Source organism: Rana temporaria, chromosome 7 (assembly GCF_905171775.1).
Source record: "Rana temporaria chromosome 7, aRanTem1.1, whole genome shotgun sequence".
Classification (NCBI taxonomy): domain Eukaryota; kingdom Metazoa; phylum Chordata; class Amphibia; order Anura; family Ranidae; genus Rana; species Rana temporaria.
In genome coordinates this window covers 205514574-205521317 of record NC_053495.1, presented here as the reverse complement: position 1 = coordinate 205521317, position 6744 = coordinate 205514574, and positions in this window count along the sequence as shown.

Sequence of the window (6744 nt, the reverse complement as noted above, 5' to 3'; positions counted from 1 at the left end):
ATGAATTGTGTACCAATGATTGTAAAAGTCCAACATATTTTTTTTTTTTTGCTGTGTAGAGATACATAGTATTATGCCGCGTACACACCATCACTTTATGTGATGAAAAAAACCGACATTTTTGTGTGGGGGAAAACGTCGATTTATGTCTTGTGAAAAACGAAAAAAAAAATTGAAGCATGCTTCAATTTTATGTGTCGTTTTTCAAAACGTCGTTTTTTGTTTCACAGAAATTGACCGTGTGTAGCAAAAAACGACATTTAAAACGACGTTTTTTAACCCGCGCATGCCCAGAAGCTAGTTATGAAGCGAGCTTCAATGGAAAAAAGTGGTGAACGTAACCTCGCTTTGCTAGAACATTGTGAAAAAACGATGGTGTGTAGGCAACGTCGTTTTTGAAAATTTAAGTTTCAAAAACTTCGTTTTTACTTCACAGAAAATGTCGTTTTTTTCCATCACATAAAGTGATGGTGTGTACGCGGCATAAGAGTATCAGTATACTAACTGTATCTGTATCTTTATTTGTATTTGATCTGCTGGTATCCAATTTATTTGTTACTTTGTATGTAGACCTGTGTTTAGATTGCTACTTTACTGCCATCTAGTGGCACTGTTCTGCTAACGTTTTTTATCAATGAACCCCATTAAAGCGGAGGTTCACCCTAAAAAACAAGTTTCTAGCATGCCATCCAGCATACTAGCGCGAGCTACAGTATGCCTTTATTTTATTTTTTTGCGCCGTACTCACAGTTTAATCCCGTAGTTAAGTTTCAGACTCCCCGCGGGGAATGGGCGTTCCTATGCAGAGGGGAACATGATTGACGGCCGGCTATGGCGCGTCACGCTTCCCAAAAATAGCCGGAGTAGGACTCGGCTCTTCACAGCGCTATACGGCGCCTGCGCACAGACTAGGAGCTGACTGCGCAGGCGCCGTGAATAGCCAAGTTCTATTTCGGCTATTTTTGGGAAGCGTGACGCGCCATAGCCGGCCGTCAATCATGTTCCCCTCTGCATAGGAACGACCAGATGGTCACCAGTCATCTCTATGACCGTCGGAGGCCCGGGCGCGATGTGATGACGTCACGCCCGGGTACACGTAAGTAAACAAACCGCAATTGCGGCTAGTAAGAATGAGATCTGTGAATTTTTTCACAATCTCATGCTTTCCAGCATGGGGGAGAGATGTGAGGTCTTATTGACCCCGCATCTCTCCATAAAGAGGACCTGTCACACACTATTCCTATTGCAAGGGATGTTTGCATTCCATGTAATAGGAATAAAAACGATCGAAAAAAAAATGTAAAAAAAAGTGTAAAAAATGTATAAATAAGTAAAAAAAAAAAAAAAAAAAAAAATGAAAAAAATTAAAACGCCCCTGTGACATCTAGCCCTCGCTATCCACGCCAGGAGGACAACGAACAACGCTGCTTCCGGTGCAAACAGTTGGGTCACTTCAAGCAGAATTGCCCCATGAATGACAATACCAGGTCAAATTGGTCTCAACCTGGGTACCGCCCACCAGCAGCAGCCCATTGTGTAGACTCGGCTTGGGATCCCCAGGAGCGGGGTCGGGAAGAACCATTGGGCACCCCTTACGAAGCCCTCATGGTACAATCTGCTATTACGGACAACAGGGAACACCATTGTCAGCTGGTCATGGGCTCCAGCCCTGAGCCGGAGGGGCCCTGGAGGGAGCTGGGCAGAAAGAGGCGCCGCCGGCCACCCTTCAAGAAGAAGAGGTCCTGGAAGTCATATAACCAGCGGACCTGGGAGGAGAAGAAGCGACTGGAGGAGAGGGAGTCGCAGCGGGCGTCCCAGATGCGGGCCGAGATGTTCGCCAAGGGCCCACCGGTGGCCCCTTACACCACCACCCAGTTCCTGATGATGAAGGACCACGTGGAGAGCCTGCAGGACATGAGCAAGCAGGAGCTGATCCGTGAGTACATAGAGCTGGAGGAGTGCATCAGCCGCATGGAGGAGGAGAACAACCACCTGAGGTCACAGCAGGCTGACCCCCCCAGGCTCCATGAACTGGAGATGGAGCTGGAGAAGCTCCAAGAGGAGAACCGGCGGCTGCGGAGGGAGCAGGGGGTGGCTGACCTTATGGGGCTCTGAGTCCCCTCTCTCCCCCCCCCCCCCGGACTCTGAGCACCAGTGCTACAACAAATATAACTTTTCCTTTTTATGAATCTCCTGTGATTGTCACTTCAGAGCCATAACCTGCCCCCTCCCATAGCGGGACACCTAGACGGCGGCGCACAGACCCATTCGCTGTCTTCACACTGACTTCTGGTGACTTTGCAAATCGCACTAAGACTTGGGGACTGACCGGCGTGTGATCTGACGACCCGGTGACATACCTGAGTCTGAAGCAGTTGTCAAGGGAGGTCAGTCATGCCAAACGGAGTTAACCTCGGACTAAAAGCTCTGAACCCGTCAACCCTACTGGACCAGGGAAGGTCCAACCGGATTTGCCGGAGCAGGGAGAAGAAGGGGGGCCATTGTGATACATTTGCCTATATGTCTCAGTGTACTGCTCCCTGCTAGCCATGGGTAGAGGTAGAAAGGAATTTCATGTGTGATTCATTCCTCTGACAGGTTATTGACGTGCTAATGTCCCCTCACTATTTCTAAATGTTAATTGATCTATTGTGTTGTGTAAAGAAGATCTGTGTTTACCCTTAAAAGATGTGTATTGTATCATCAGGCTAAATGATTAGAGAAGTAGTATGTTAATTATTCTGATTGCTTCAGTGTAGTAATTAACTCCAGTGATGTCTTTATCTAAAGAAATGTGTCTGCATGGTCGGCTCCGACTTGTCTCCTATAATCTGTATGGGAAACCCCACTGTGTGAGGGGGGCGTTCCTAACAGGCTGTAACCACATATAAGCTGAGTTTTTGTGTCAATAAAGTGTCTTGGTTCCAGCATCCAGTCTTGACTCATGTGTGGGGGATCCTGTGATGTTCTTGTATGGAGAGGAGGGAATGCTTGACGGGGATATCATACCGATACCGTCACAGTCACCTATGGAGATTTTTAAGTAACAAAGTTTGGCGCCATTCCATGAGCGTGCGCAATTTTAAAACGTGACATGTTAGGTATTTATTTACTCGGCGTAACATCATCTTTAATATTTTACTAAAAAAATTGGGCTAACTTTACTGTTTTGTTATTTTTTTAATTCATAAAACCATTTTTTTTTTTCCAAAAAAAGGCGTTTGAAAAAGTTGCAATGACCGCCATTTTATTCACTAGGGTGTCTGCTAAAAAAAACATATATAATGTTTGGGGGTTCTGAGTAATTTTCTAGCAAAAGAATGATGATTTGTACATGTAGGAGAGAAGTGCCAGGATAGGCCCGGTATGGAGGTGGTTAAATTATTACAGTTAATGTGCATGTTGTAGTTCATTAGTATGGAATCGAACATATTGCACATAAGTTTGTGGTAAATGAGAGGTCGATCCCACCCTGTGACAAAAATCACATGTCAATAATACCATTAACAAGCTATCATGCCGCGTACACACGACTCTTTTTCGGGTTATAAAAAATGAAGTTTTTTTTTTATGTCATTAAAAATGATCGTGTGTGGACTACAGAGCATTTTTCACGATGTAAAAAATGGCCATTAAAAATGTATAACACGCTCTAATTTTCCACTACGTTTTTAACGTCGTAAAAAATGGTCGTGTGTGGGCTTTAACGACGTGAAAAACCCACGCATGCTCAGAAGCAAGTTATGAGACGGGAGCGCTCGTTCTGGTAATTCTAGCGTTTCGTAATGGAGTAAGCACATTCATCACGCTGTAACGGACAGAAAAGCACGAATCGTCTTTTACTAACACGGAATCAGCTAAAGCAGCCCCAAGGGCGGCGCCATCCGCATGGAACTTCCCCTTTATAGTGCCGTCGTACGTGTTGTACGTCACCGCGCTTTGCTAAAGCATATTTTTTTTCTTCACGATTGTGTGTGGGCAAGGCCGGTTTAAAGATCGGGTTGAAAAAAAAACGTCGTTTTTTTTCTAGACCCTTAAAAATTTAATTTTTTACAACCCAGAAAAACGGTCGAGTGTACGCGGCATCAGAGACGTGTCCTTCCGAGAGAAACATCTTCCCATTGTATCAATTTTTCTCCAGCCTGTAATAAAATGATCAATCAAATCCGGTTTAGTTACATTGTTTCCAACACCTCCTTCATCATAATGACACAGACTTGCTTTGACACTTCTTTATTAATATCGCTATAAATACGATTAATCAGCATAAATATCAGGTGCCATGACCTGACAGCCATGACCTGACAAGTTCACACATTTTCCAAGAATTGCGTAGTATGAATCATAAAAAAGAATATCATCTTGTATAAAAATAAATTGGAACACATTTGCTAATTAGCAGGTTCATTAGGGAGCTTTGTAATAAGTGATTTTAGTGTTACAAGGACTTGTGCCCAACTTTATAAGCTGCTTATCCCCAGGGCCACCATCAGGAATTCTGGGGCCCCTTGCACAGCTTCAGGCATGGGCCTCCTGGAGAAGAGAACCAGGGGGGGGGGGGGGGTGCTACAGCCTAAGATTGAGGGGAGGGGGGGGGGGGTGCCGCTAATTGAGAAGCGCGGAGTACCACGAATTAGGGGGGGGGGGGGGTTGCCCTGGGGACCTCTGGGCCCCTTACAAAAAAAAATAACAATAAAAAAATATATTTAAAAAAATTATAATAAAAAGTGGGAAAGCCATCCGGGCCCCTGGGGACCTCTGGGTCCTTTTAATAAAAAGAAAAAAGAAAGAAAAAAATATATAAAAAAAAGAAAAAAAAAAAAAAAAAAAAAAAAGGGGAGGGTGCCATCCGGGGGGCCTGGGTACCTTCGGGCCCCTGGGGACCTCTGGGCCCTTTAATAAAAACAAAAAATAAATAAATAAATAAAAAATGATAAAAAAATATTTAAATAAAAAAAAAAAAGGCCCTGGCGACCTCTGGGTTCTTTAATAAAAAAAAAAAAATATATATATATAATTTTTTTTTATAAAAAAAGGGGGTTGCCATCTGGGCCCCTTACAGGTGTACTGCCTGTACCCCCCGGATGGCCGCCCTGCTTATCCCATAGCTCCCAACTGTCCCTGATTTGGAGGGACTGTCCCTGATTTGGAGCAATGTCCCTCTTTCCTCCTCATTTGTCCCTCATTTTCGTCTGATCTATAAAGTTGTATATAAAATTCACTTTTTATCTTTCAAAAAGTGTTTCCCCAGAGCTAAACCTTTCATCCAGTTTCTAAATTTCTGCATTTGTACATTTTAGGAGCCAAAATAAAGGAATAATAGTGGTAAAAAAAGTCCTTGTGAATTTAAATAACTTTTTTTTGTGTGGTTAATTCTCCTTTAAGGGGGTGTGGCAGGGGGCGTGTCCTATGCCTACATACATTTGTTAGTAGGTGTCCCTCATTCCGAGAGGCTTTGTGAGGCCTTAAGCAAAAACAAAGACACGGGGGCCCCCCTCATGCCCATGATGGGTAAAAAAAATTCAAGCAAATAAAAATGGCTGCAGAAAGTGGCACGGATCTATCAGACAGTGGTTGAGCAGAGGCAAATTAGGCGGCTTGCGAGGCCCCTGTAAGTGCGAGGCCTTAGGCGACCGCCTAATTTGCCTAATTAAGGAGCCGCCCCTGCTCATTCCCATCTCAGAAAGTTGGGAGGTATGTCATTCTATTGTAGATGGCAGAATGTACCGTGCATTGAACGTGCAGCCACGGACTGCGCATGCGTGGATTTCTATACTTGAGTTGTTAGTAGCAGTGCTCTGAATAGATTTCAAATCAGAATGTGTCAGTAGACAGAGTCCTGTAATACCTGAGTCTATTTCCACTTCAAGGAGTGATCTAAGAATTAAAGTCCAGTGCAATATCGCTTAACCACTTGCCGCCCGCCAATGACATATTGACGTCGGCAAAGTGGTTGTAGAATCCTGACTGGATGTCATATGACGTCCTCAGGATTCTGAGCCGCTGCGCGCCCCCGGGGGCGCGCATCGCGGCGATCGTTGTTGCAGGGTGTCAGTCTGACACCCCGCAACACCGATCAAGGTAAAGAGTCTCTCACGGAGACTCTTTACCACGTGATCAGCCGTGTCCAATCACAGCTGATCACGATGTAAACAGGAAAAGCCGGTAATCGTCTTTTCCTCACTCGCGTCTGTCAGACACGAGTAGAGGAGAGCTGATCGGCTGCTCCTGTGACAGGGGGGGTTTGTGCTGATCGATCATCAGCACAGGCCCCCCCCCCCCGAGGATGCCCACTGGACCACCAGGGATGGGCAAATGGACCAGAAGTGAAAAAAAAAAAAGGATGCCACCCTAGACCACCAGGGATGAGGAGGACACACAAAATGAATGCCAATCAGTGCCGCAATGGATGCCAATCAGTGCCAACAATGGGCATCACTGATTGGCAGGCATTGTTTGGCACTGATTGGCATCCATTAGTACAACAATACAATAGTGCCCATCTATGCCCATCCGTGCCACCTATCTGTGCCCATCCATGCCACCCATCAGTGCCTATCCATGCCGCCTATCAGTGCCCATCCGTGCCGCCTATCCATGCCCGTCTGTGCCGCCTATCCGTGCCCGTCCGTGCCCAGCCGTGCCGCCTATCTGTGCCCATCTGTGCCACCTATCCGTGCCCATCCATGCCGCCTATCCAAGCCCATCCATGCCGCCTATCCGTGCCGCCTATCAGTGCCGCCC